This window comes from Pteropus vampyrus, unplaced genomic scaffold, assembly GCF_000151845.1.
Source record: "Pteropus vampyrus isolate Shadow unplaced genomic scaffold, Pvam_2.0 Scaffold7, whole genome shotgun sequence".
Lineage (NCBI taxonomy): Eukaryota > Metazoa > Chordata > Mammalia > Chiroptera > Pteropodidae > Pteropus > Pteropus vampyrus.
In genome coordinates, this window is record NW_011888788.1 from 12,951,620 (window position 1) to 12,965,142 (window position 13,523).

The 13,523-nt window shown below is 39.0% G+C and overlaps 1 protein-coding gene across 1 annotated transcript in view; it reads left to right on the forward strand.

The window, feature by feature from the left end:
• The window catches only part of PCSK2 (proprotein convertase subtilisin/kexin type 2), a 258,735-nt gene that overhangs the window by 114,874 nt on the left and 130,338 nt on the right, over positions 1-13,523 (forward strand). The gene's annotated exons all lie outside the window — the stretch shown is intronic.

The following is a 13,523-nucleotide window of genomic DNA, read 5'->3' on the forward strand; positions in this document are numbered from 1 at the left end:
TGCAGCAGCACAGGCATTATTGGATTATCAAATAACCCTGTACAGTTTATATTTTTATGAAAATCACCTTCGTTCTACCAGAGGCTAAATGATTTTCCTGGGCCACAACCAAGAAGAGGCAGAGCCATGAATCAGCCCTTAAATCCTGGTCTTCTGTTAACAAACTCACTGTTTCTTCCACTCTCAGCTGAGACCTGCCTGAGGAATAAAAAATAGTTCATGAAAACTGAACATATAATTAAAGAATCTCACATTGAATTTTGTAATTCAGCCTCTTCTCAGTATAATCTCTAGTATTTGTGAAAACTCCTTGTATGCAGTCTTTGCCTGAGCAGCAAACAGATCCTGGAGCACTGAACGATCTGTCTACTGTGATCTGCTTAGGTAGCTTTCATTCTCGAAGAGAGGGTAAAATTCTCGAAGTACTTTTATGTCCATCATGTGATGTGGTTTGAAAAAAGAAAAAGAAAAAAAAAAACCTGTGAGGTTGGCAGGAGTGTTCAAATCTATTGCATAAATGGTCACTGAGACTCAAAGAAGTGATTGGGTCAAGAACAAATATGTGAGCCAGAACCAAGGTCTTGGATTCTAGGACATATAAAAAAGGCCTTGGATACTAGATGTCAGGGAAGGTTCCTTCTCTTCTATTATCAAAACTTTCCCAGGGGTCTACACATCGGGTATAATAATAATTATAGCTCACACCTACAGAGCTATTTATACTCTAACCACTGTTTTGAAACCTTTACATTTGTTATCTTATTTAATCTTCACAATAGTACTACAAGGTTGTCTGTCAGTCAGCTATTTCTGCAAACAAATAAAACTTGCAGGGGTCTATGATACAAACTAAGTTCTCATTAATGCATATGTATGGTTTGGCTATGGTTCATTTGATATAGTGTAGGCTCAGCTAGTCATGGCTCTAAGCCACAGGCTGAGTTCAAGTTTGTTCTATTTATCTTATTATTATGTGTCCAATGAGTTATCTGATGGAGGTCAGAAGTTCCCAAAAGAAAAACAGAAATACCTGATGCTCTTAAGGCCTAGGCTTTCTATAGCCCCCATACTTACACCCACATTTTACTGGCCAAAGCAAGTAACATGGCCAAGCCCAAATTTAAAAGATAGAAAGTGTGCTCTTCCGACAGAGGCTGAGGGAGAGAGGGTGACTATTTGCTGAACAATGATTTAATCTACCATAAGTGCACTTTATTATTATTCCTCTTTTACTGATGAAACAGATACAGAGAGGTTAAGAAACTTGCCCAAAGTCACACAGTTACAAAATAATAGAGTTGAGATATAGAGATTGAAAGATAAGCAAGATTCAGTTCTGTCTGGGACATGGTACTCTGCCTTAACACTTGAATTCAGCATTAAGCAATTGGATGAAATTCCTGGGTGGGACACCATCTTACATAGGTTTTAGAGCAATAGTTCTCAAATTATGGTCCCCATTACTTGATCCCATTACTTGGGAATTGATAGGACCACCCCAGAACTACAAAATCAGAAACTCTGGGGGTTAAAATCCAGCAATTTGTTTTTTAACAAGCTTTACAGAGGATTCTAAATTTAAGAACCACTGCTGCAAGGGATTCTGAGAACAAAACGAAACACAGCTGTGTACAACATTTACTGTTGCTGATCTGCTAAAAGGGTAATGGTTGGCTACTGTAGCTTTCACATTCTTGGTTGTTGTGAACTCTGCCTTTATTTTATTATATGTACAATAGCTGTGTTTGCTTATAGTCATCTTAGTTATTGTCCTACAAGGGAATCACACTTTATATTATATTTGGCTTTGGTTTCTCTAAGAATGGAAAGTTTGCAATATTTTCCCTTTTGAAAAGTATATAAATCATCCTAAATTGAATCATAAATCATTTTTTGTCATAAAGAACATTAATGAGACATTAATTGAATAAAGTGTGAAGAATAGATCATATCAATGTTAATTTTCTGATTTTCACAGCTGAAATGTGATTACGTAAGAAAATGCGATTGTTTTTAGGAAATGCACACTGGCATATTTAAATTTAAAGGGGAATACTATTTGCAATTTACTCTTAAATGGTTTGGAAAAAAGCGTGTGTGTGTGTGTGTGTGTGTGTGTGTGTGTGTGTGTGAAGAGAGAGAATGGTAAAGCAAGTGTAGTAAAATGTTGATATTTGGAAAACCTTAGTGAAGAATTTGTGGGAATTCTATGCACTAATTTTCCTATTTTTTAATATTATTTCAAAATAAAAAGTTTAAAAAAAGAAAAACAAATAGAACCATGATTTATGCTCCAAATGTGTGCAACTGATTTGACAAACCCTCATGTTCCAAATTCCATGGTGTTGGGGAGCATCACTTTCAGCCTTGTAGGACGTCAGGATTCAGAGATGCCCATGGGGAGAGGGTGGGCACCAGGCATGGGGAAGGGTACAATGATCATCACATTTATTGTCTTCATGCTTATTCGACAATATTTAGAAGTGGTTTAAGAGCACAGCTTCTGGATCCAAACAGCCAGGGTTCAAATCCTGCCTCATCCACTGTGACCATGGTCAGGCAAGCCCCCACATTTCATCTGTAAATGGGATTGAAAGAGTAAAGGCAATTAAATAAGTATAAAGTGCTAAGAACTATGCTGAGCATGTAGTAAGCTATTCAGTATTTACTACTGTTATTATTGCTATATATGTCTTTATTATAAGTCATTTCATTTATTTATGTGTTCAACTCTATAAAGTTGTGTATCCATAGTAAGTTCACAGCATGTTCAAGTTCAGCTGATTCACTCTCAGTTTATAACTGATGAAATGCAGTCATTAAAGAACTTGTCCGCGGTAACATAGTTTGTCAGTACTACTTACCAATACAAGTCATTTGTGCCTGAAATAATTTCTGCCAGCACACTCTCAAGGTGAGGGGTTTGGAAGAACAGTGGTGTGGGTGCTCTTTGGTTTTCCAGGGAAGGTTTTTAGGTAGGGAACAGCTTTGTTTGGAGTACCAGGCACCTCCTGAAGTGGGAATAATATTTCTCACTGAAGTCATCAGAATGAGAAAGTTCCAGCTACCCTAGGAGCACTGACCTATAATTTATTTTTTAAATGTATGGTATTTTGAGGACAGTGGGAAAGAACACAGTAAAATGAGAGTCAGAAAACTGTGGGATTAAATTTACCAATTAACTTGGGCAAGTCACTGAACTTCTCTAAGCCCCAATTTCTGCACCCACAAGATGCTGTTAGCAGTACTTCCCTCCCAGTGTGGTGACAAAGATCAAATGAGATGACTACTGGCAAATTGTGTCTGGGACCATGGTGGGCAATGATTTCAATTCTTTTCTCTGAGAAAATGGAGATGGCTGATTTTTTGGCAGAGAGGCTGATGGTGAAGATCGAGCTGGTGAAGGCTAATAGAAAGGTCCTAGTGAGGGGTGGAGAGCCCTAGAATAAAAACACCCAAGGGGTCTTCTCTGAGAGAAGTCAAGAGGACCTAGAATCATGTGACCTGTACTTTCTTATTCACACATTTGTGCACCTGGGATTGATATCTTCACCACCAACTGGATCTTCAAGGAAGTATATAAAATACTATTTCATTTTTACTCACATATATTCAGTTGCATTGGGTTTCCCCTGCAATTAACCAACTAATTAGAAAAGCATTATGATATAGAGTCAAGAGCATTGGTTTTAGATTGGGGTAAATCTGGTATAAAACCAGCAACTATGAAACTGTGTGACTTTGGGCAAGTTACTCTAGCTTTGTGAAGCTCAACTTCTTCACTCATAAAATGGTGGGTAATTGTTCTGGCTAACATTGCTGTGTAACAGGTTACTCCCACACCTAGAGATGTAAAACACCAGCAATTTTATTCCCTCAATATCTTGTGGGTCAAGAATTGGGGGAGGGCTCAGCAGTTCCCACTTGCGGTCTCACATGGTTGCAGTTAGATGGGTCCACTCACATGGCTTTAGGCGGGGAGCCCAGCTGAGGACATTGGTCAGAGTACCTTTGCACGGCCTCTCCAGCAAGGTGGACTCAGGCTAGTTGGAATTCTGTGCATGGTGACTGGCTTCATTACATCAAAAGAACCAGATGGCCTTTTGTAATCTAGTATGGAAGTCAGAGAGCGTCACTTCTACCATGTTCTGCTGATCGAATCAGTCACAAGCCCACTCAGAGCTGGGAAAGGAACAGAGACCCTAGTCTCTATCGGAGGATCATCCTAGAATTTAAAGACATGTTTTAAAGCTGTTGCAATAATAATGCCAAGTAAGATTGCTGAAAGGACTAGACATAATTATTGAGATTTCTATAATTATTGGCTTATAGCAGGATGATAGGGTACAGCTGGAGAGATGCATGTTATAAGAGAGAAACACAGGTACATAATGTTGTTTCTTCAAGTCACAGGTTTATAAAAACCAAGCCACTTGAATCCAGGCTAGCAACTAGTTGAATGCCATCGATTGCTTAGGTGAATTAACCAAATGCCTTCTCGAGGTTCCTAAGATGCATGATCTCCCACTTTCCTCCACAGCACTGTGTGAATGTCACTGAATGGTGAGAGGCTGTCTAAATGGGCAGAGATATTGATTTTCTTTTCTACGTTTTTTGAAAGCTCTTTGCTTACCAGGTGCTGAGCAAACATCAAGCAAATGGCAGACCATGTAGAAAGAGATCAAGTGAGGAGCAACAAAGGCAGTTATGGCTTTCTGAACATCAAGCTAGTTAAGCTTCAGGGGCTTTCCCCACACACATTCTGGTTTTAGATTTGAAAGTACACATTATTGTTCACACTGTTGTCTGCCAATTGATATTACACCTCACCCAGGTGGTACTAAGGAGCATCATGGAAAATATTTCTAACAAATCTATGAAAATTAAGCTCTAGTCCTGTATGAAGTGAGCTGACTAAAGGCTGAAGTAAATAAAGTGATAAGGACAGGTAGCATTGTGCATTTCAGAGGATGGGGTATGCATCCTAGAATTCCAAATACAAAATTGATTCTACTCTTGGAAGTAATAAGGAAGGCCCATCTTACTCTGCCTCAGTGGTGACAGGATTTCTTTAAGATGGAGGACATTCAAGAAACCACCAATCAACACTATTGCTATTGACACCCAGAAAAACTGAAGTATAGTTGTATCTACTCAGAAAAAAAGTCAGGAGTTCTCTCAGCCAAAGGGAGGCAGATTGGAAACCACCTGCAAGTCATACCATTGGAAGGAAACCAATGACTAAGGCTAGAGAGGGCCCCTCAAATTTTGGTTGGCTCTATCTCCAAAATGCATTCTCAGAGAGCTTGTCTCAAGGAACAAAAAGGAGAATCTCCAAAGAGCGATATTTAATAATTTTGACAAATTTTCTGAATTTAAGGAGATTATTCTTTATGATAGCATAAGATGAAAACCATAATGGGGTGGGTATTCTTGGGCTTAATTTTAGATTTCTGCAAGTTTTTTAGCAAAAGACTCTAATAGAGCGGGTGTGCCAAGCTCTGTGTTTGGAGGACATTTTCAGCATTTAGTTTGAAGAATATCCATTTTACCCCCAACCGCAGGTGAAAACAGAATGCAGTGATTTCATTTCAAACCAGAAAATAAAGTTTGCTTTTCTATTTAATTTCCAGAAAGAATAAAAAGAGAAAACCTCCTCATCTTATCTTACGCTTAATGAAATTCCTTTGTTTTCCCTGAAATGAATAATAAAGTTTTTCAAAGCATTGAAATAGAATAAGGAGGAAAATAACACCTCTGTTCGTCAAGACTATCACACATTTTTAGAGATGTCTTTTCAATAATTAAAATAACAAGACTCTCCTCTAGAAGGCTTCTTGGGGCTACACAGTGCTTTTCAGATTTCATAAACTGATAGCATAAAAGTGATCAAATTTCACAGTGTGAAATAAAGTATAATATGGCTTTTTAAAATGCTGACTAGGCATGGGTAACCTGGTAACTTTCTTTTATCTTTTAACTGTCATATGATCCAATTCATATTTGGAAGTGGGGAAAAGAAGTGAATAGAAATCATGCCCCATCAGGAAGTAATGGTAGGCTGTCCCCGTGCAGGAAGAGGTGGTGGTGGAGGTGGTAACTGTAACCCTCGTATGCTCACTGTCCATGAATGCAAACCTGGAATATGGAAATGGAAGAAGGGTTTTTTTCCTCTGAAAGTAGGACAAAATATATTTTTATACTTGGTTTTGTTTTCCCCAAGGATATTACAGCTTAATGGTGGGTATGATACCAAAGCTCAGGAAATGTTCAATGATCTGGTACTAATGACTATTCAAGTCTCTATTGTGTGATTTAAACAATTTATTTGCAAGGGAGTTACCAAAAACGATGATGGCTGATATCAAAAAGAATGAGGAGTGTACAGGGAATGTTTTGTGAGTCAATATTTTGACACATAAACTTTGAGATGTGAGTAAATATATCCTAGGCAGGAGGCACATGGCAACAGGTGAGGATTTATAACACTAGCCTGGCTGGGTCATGGTGGAGGAACTATGGTATGGGGATGTAAACTGGACAGAGGGGGTGGGGATTCTCTGGCACCTTGAAGTCTAAGCTAAAGCATCTTTGCATTCTACAGGGGGGAAAAAAGTGCTAGTGTCTACAGAGAAGAATCCAGAACTTAGACATTCAGGGGAGTGAAAGCAATTTCCCTAGTTGATCCTCTAGGAGGAAATGAGCAAGCAGCAAATGTATAGGGCAAAGGAAATGACACTGTTCTTTTGACCAGATCTATCCAGAGCTCCTAATCCAGTAGTGATTATTACATCTTAGGCAGCCCCCCAGCCCTTGAGTCACACCCAGCCTTTGAGTCATTCTAACTAAGTTCCAGAAATGTCATAGAGATAAACCATCTCTTCATGCCATCCCCAAATTCCTGACCCCCAGGATCTAAGCCACCGCATCTTAGGGCAATTTGTTATGCAACAGCAGCAGCTGGAACACAGGCACTGGCCTCTTGACCTGTCTATATTTTGTCCTTGGCGTCTGGCATTGCAGAGAATGCCTAAACAATTTAGCTTTTTTTTATTCTTTTGTGGTTAACATGTATTTTGTTCTACTTGAATTCTTCCGAGATTTTGTCCTTATCACTACAATTCAAGCATTCCCCAGAGTATGGCTAAGTATAGACCTCATTTTATTAATCTTGCCTAGAACGTGCTGAGCCTTTCCATCTATACATGCAAGTGTTTTGCTTAATGTCTGTTCCAGTGGTGCTGGGTTTCCTTTTTTTCCCCCAGAATATTGTTGGCAACATTCTCAGCTGAGGAGCCGACCCCCTTATAAATCTGAGACCTTGAGTCAAGCCATTCCCCTCTGTGGCCCAGCTCCAGTGCTGTCACCACTCTAGGTATAAGAACCAGCAATAGAAAAGAGAGAAGTATCTTCTAAACTATAGGCAGACTACGGGCTCAGATTATTCTTGCTTACAGTGAATATTAGCAATGGAAGAGTCTCATGTTAATATTTAGGGCCTCTTAGGATCTGAGGTTCAAACTTTGTTCTTTATAACATCCATGCAACCCACTCCTACATGTTGCTGGCTGTAAATTCCCTCAGACCTCAGAAACTATGGTTATCTGGCTGTAAATTCCTAAGCAAGCTGTCTATACCAAAAGCTGGCACTGATAAACACAAATGAAACAAGAAAGTCCCCCCTTTATCTCCTCCTCTTAAATCTTATCAGTAAGGAGGGGTTGAAGCTTCTTAAGTAAAAATGCAGAGGCAGCTTAGACACCCCCATGAACTGATTATCTGACCTGAGACTATCCCCATTAGAGATCAGTAATATTTGCTAGTGAGAAAGTATTCAGGAATTTTCCCATCCCCCTAGGTAACTATAACTTTTATGTTGTATCTCTGTTTCTCTGCTCTATGTTCTACACAGCTATAATTTTCTCTTTCAACCTTTTTATCACTTTCTGATAAAACTAAAATTTATTATTATTGATCAATTCCCACATTGCTGATTCTGCACTTTGCTGCTTTCAAAATAAATTTTCATTTTGCTTTTGTGCTTGGCATCCTCATAGTTGTTCTATTTCATCAATGTATTTTTTGTTCCTGTCTTGATGTGTGGTTGGTTTGTTTGTTTCTTTTTATCTCAGTCGTATGGATTTGGGCTTCTTTTCTGCTAGGAAAATGAGATTGCTCCTTATTATTCCAAGAAAAAGTCATTTATTACAAGGACCCACAGCTTCCCTGAACAAAATTGTGATGTACATATTTGTCTGTCTCTGCTCCATCCGGTGATGTTAGTCAATTTTTCTAATCTAGGATATTGTGAATGCCCAACAGCATTTTTTACAATGTGTATAAGTAAAAAGATTTAACTACATAAGCATAAGCAACCCATATTCATCATTGGGATTTTGGAAAATATAGAAAATAACAGAAGAGAAAATTAAAATTACTCCTCTTGTCTTATGTTAAATGAATGCATCAAAAAAACACAAAAACTTCCCTTTTCTTTTCCTCCAATATCATTCTCTATAGGTAGCCAATATTTGCCACTATCCTCTCACATTTTTTTTTGTTTTTAATCATACATATGTACACACACACAAGACACACAGTTTTTGTGCTGATGTGTTTATAAAAAATGCTGTCTGTAATTTCTATGCTGTATGTAATTTATATGTGTTTCTATCTAAAATAAAACATGGACAACTATTTTAATTAGTATTGAATCATTCATTTTAATAACCATGCTGTATTTCTTGAAACTGTTCCTCTATTAATGGACATGTACTTTCTTTCTCTCCCTCTTCTTTTCTAACACAAACACTTATAACCATAGCTGTACTTTTCAAATCAACGTATAAAAGTTACCCATCTGGATTAGGATATGCTAAATATTTCAGTTCTACAATGTTTGTTTAGAATTATGTATGTCTTCCTTAGCATCTGGGGTCTACATAGCAAAGATTTACTAAAAACTCAGAAAGCCTCTGGAACAAATACAAGTATGTACTATTAAAATAGAAAGATCCAACACACTCTGAGATTGAAAGAGAATACATAATGCCAATGTATCAATCAGCTATGAACCAAAAAAAACGCTGTATAATAAACTCCACCAAAATTCACATTGTTGTATGTGGCATACAACGATAAGTATTTATTTTGCATCTGTACATTGGCAGGTTGGCTGGAGAAACTCTGCTTTGAGCTACAAGGTGAAAATGTGCAGGCCCACTAGGACAGCTCTATTCCATGTGTCTTATTTTAGGGGGCCTAGCAGGACACATTGGGTATATTCTTCTCACAGCCATGACTGAAATGCAAGAATTCAGTAGTGGACAAGTATACTTCTCCTAGCATAAGTCCGAAGCAATTCACTCTGCCGAATCTAATATCAATGGAGCAGAGAAATATACTCCTTTAAGGGAGATGGGGGGATGAGTAAATCCAAATAGTATAGTCCAACTGGTAAAGAGTTCTGAAACAGGCCTTGGAAAACTTGTGCCCAACCAGATAACCATCTGGAACATGCAGTAGACCCTTCCATTCTGAATATCACCGTTGCAATTCATCCCATAAGCTGAGTTTGCACATCTTGTTTCCTAGATATGATATTTCTCAGATTTGTCATCGCCTTAGCTCCTTCCTCTGGACATAAAATTGACAGTGACTTCCTAAAAGTGAACTTCAGAACTTAACAAGCTCATAGATATTGCCTCACCAACTGTCTCAAAAACATCTGCCCTTTCCCTCTATCTGGGACTCTACTTCTCCCAATGCCCCCCAGAATTTGAAATTACTTTTCAGTCACCAGTATTAACTACTATTATTCTTTTACATTAAGCTAGTGGTCAGCTAAAATCCTACCTTTCTATCAAGACACTCTTCTCTTTCTTGTAATTGTACAATTGATTTTTTCAACCTAAGAATAGCATTTTATATCTACATGTACTGTCAATTATATTTGATTGATATAAGCCAATCAGTTCAATCTGTTAATATCTTCGGACTATCCATTCTTCCAAAACTAGTATCATGCATCAGCTATTGATAGAAAGAGTTCAGATTACTCCATTATCAACCTTTTACTACTAAATAGGACCCCTTCATTAATACTTTGCCAATGGTGATTCATCCAATAATGTGGCTGTTTTGTATTTTTTTTTCTGAAGAATGCTGCGTTTTCTATATCTCCATCATGATTCCTTCATCCCCGCACAGATATCTTCAGTAGAACTAGTCAAGAATCAGCCTCATATTTCAACATGAATATTAGCTCCCTTCCTGCATGTGGTAGGGAGAATAATGGCCCCCAAAGATTTCTACATCCTAATCCCTATGAATATGTTGTGGTACATGCAAGGAGTAATTAAGGTTGCTAATTAGCTGACTTTAAAATAGGGAGATTATTCTGGGTTATCTTGGTGGGCCCCATGTCATTGAAAAGATCTTAAAAGAGGGAGGCAGAAGAGGAGGTGAGAGTAATACCATACAATAACTTGACCTATCTTTGCTTCCTTTGAAACTAGAGAAAGGGGAATCATGCTAAGGAATGTACGCAGCTTGTAGAAGGAAGAAAAGACAAGGAAATGGATCCTTTCCTAGAGCCTCTAGAAAGAATGCGGCCCTACTGACACCTTGATTTTAGACTTCTGTCCTCCAGAACTGTAAGAGAATAAGCTTGTGTGTTCGAAGACACTAAGTTTTGGTAATTTGTTACAGCAGCCATAGAAACCTAGGACACTGCAGAATGAAAGCTGTTTGTTTTCTCCTGGTATTTCTCAGAGAGCAGACTTAAGTGCATGGTTGGTTCTGTGCCTTCCAGGAGCACTATTATAAAGTTGATTGATTACTTTCTTCATTTGTTCTGCATCACATGCTGGGCTCATTAACACCCTATCACTGGGTACTCCATGAATAAGTAGAAGTGTGTTAAGAATCAATGGCTCTGATCTTTACTCCTTGTTCATGTTTTGTCATTCATGGGCTGCTTTGCTTGACATATGAATTACTCTCCAACTGGTGAGGGGGCTGCAGTTACCAGCCCCCAAATATTTCAGACATGCTTTTTTTTCTATCCTATCCATCTGGAATTGTTCCATTGGCAACTGATAAAGTACCAATAGGAGGGAAAGAATTGACAAGGCATTGCTGTTGACAAAGGGGCTAACCTTTAAGGAAGATTAAAAATAGATGCCCTTTAGGAAGAAAGAGCTGAGGAAGTGAACATTCTCTCTTCTTTAACTCAGTAGTCTATGGTCCAAATCCAAAAGTCAAAACTTCTTCCGAGTTTGCGAGCTTAAGAAAAAGAGATTATGAATTTTGAAGAATCCATTTGCATTCTCTAGCAGACAGCTTTTTGGTTTGTTCCCCACTGAACATTTATGAGGAAACAACAGTGCAACCTTTGCCATGTTAAGTAAATGCTGAGTGTATCCTTCATACTGAAGACATGTCATGCATAGAGACTGCCTAAAAGCAAACACCTTTGGGAGGGTTTTCAGGATATCTTCTCATCTCTTTAATCTTCACCCTTCCTCCCCTAGCAGCACCCAGTCCTAAATTCTGCATCATCTGGTGTTGCTTTCTTTTGGTAGCACTTCTCCCTGGCTTGCAAGACTCTGCCCAAGAGTTTCAAAACTACCTTTTCCATAAACTCTCATGCCTTCCTTGCACCAGTCCCAACAAGCATCATTGAGAAAAGCCATCTAATCAGTAGCTCATGCACCTGTGTTGGCAAGTGATAACACCTGGATGTGGTGCCATTCCCAAAGGACTTGTTTTTCCAATCTTTTCAAATAGACATAATCAACCTAGATAATAAAGACTTAAAATAAAAGCTTAACTTTTTATGACTGGAATTCAGTCAGTGTGCATGTGTTCAGGGGAGGTGATTTGGAACACTGGAAACTTTCTTTGTGCCCTCAAATCATATCATTTGCACAACTACTCAAAATTCTGCCCCTGCTTCTATCTTCATAGATGAAATGGATTCCTGAGACATATTATGCATCATAACTATAGACTTTTAATGTATGTCTCATAGTTCTCAACAAGGAAAAATTTTTTCATGTGATCCTTATCATTAAGCCTATATGGTCAAGAATTCCACCATCTTCATAATATACATCAAGGGCCAGAGAGCAAATACTTTAGGCTTTGTGAGCCATATGGTCTCTGTTACGACTACTCAACCCTGTCATTGTAGCATATAAGCAGCCAGAGCCAAGATGTAAACAAATGGGTGCAGCTGTGTTCAACAAACTTTATTTACAAAAAAAAAAAAATTGCTCTAGATGAAGAAAAATGGCTCAGAGGACTTGAGGGACCTACCTCAGAACACACAAATAAGAAGCAAACCAACCCAGGAACTGAACCCATTTCTTTCTAATTCCAAATCCAGTGCTTGTTCATCACACCACAATGCATATGAGACATGGTCTTTCACACTTGGTAGAGTCATAATTTTGGATTAAATCATTCATACTTTCCACCCACCCCCTCTTTTCCCCACACACATTTGCGAGGCAGCAACTGGGGCTGGGGTCCCATTATTACCCTGCGACCACAGAAACAGAGTGATGGTAACTGACCCTCAGAACCTTGATATTAACTCTCCCTAAAGAGGCTTGCTAGCCATAGATAGCATAACTTATGAAACTTGCATTGTTTTTTCAGTCAGATTCACCCATTTTTTCCAGAAACACATTACTAAGCCACCCCGCCCCCCCGCCCCAATAGCCCAAAATGGGATGTAGGCACCCCAGATACATCCTCATCCAGCATTTTTCTTCTGGTTCACTAGCTGAATTGAACTATGTACCAGCATCATGATGGAAGCCTTGCAGGGGATGAAGCTTTGGGAAGCTGTGTTTTTCTGTGCTGTGCTGGAGACATTTATTCCCAGCTGGGAACCATAAACACCTTCTCTGTGGGCCATGCCAGCTTCTCTTCACCTCTCAATCCTGCGTGCCATCCAGAGTGGGCTGGTCAGGTGTGAGGACACTGTGGTAGGGCCACAGCTGGAGTGGACAGGGGTAGAGCCTTCACCTTATTCCTCACCTCCTCCCCCACTGTCCTCCTGTTCCTTCTCCCATTTGTTTTTCGCAGAACCATCTCTGTTAGACTGAGCTTCTTCTGCCCATCTGTGGCAGGCTCTCTTTGGCTACATTGTGTGCATGGCCAAAGTTATTAGTACATTAGTACATTAGTACATTAAGATGACTTAGCTTTGCTTTGCTTCTTTTCCACACTCCTCAGGAGAACCTCCTTGAGAGGATTATGTCATTTTGGCCAGAACAGCGTTTAGGAGTTTCCGGCATCCCTGGAAAATTGTCTTCTCAAGTATGCCCCAGTCTAACCATCCCTGCCTCCACATCTAGCATAAGTACCTATCATCTTTTAATATCCTTTTCTTAATAAAATCCCCTAAATCCAACTCATGATATTCCTCCACCATCCTAGAAACAAGAGGAAGAGGAAGATTGAGATCCTGCTGAAATGCAACTCCAAACATAATACACATGTTTCAGCAA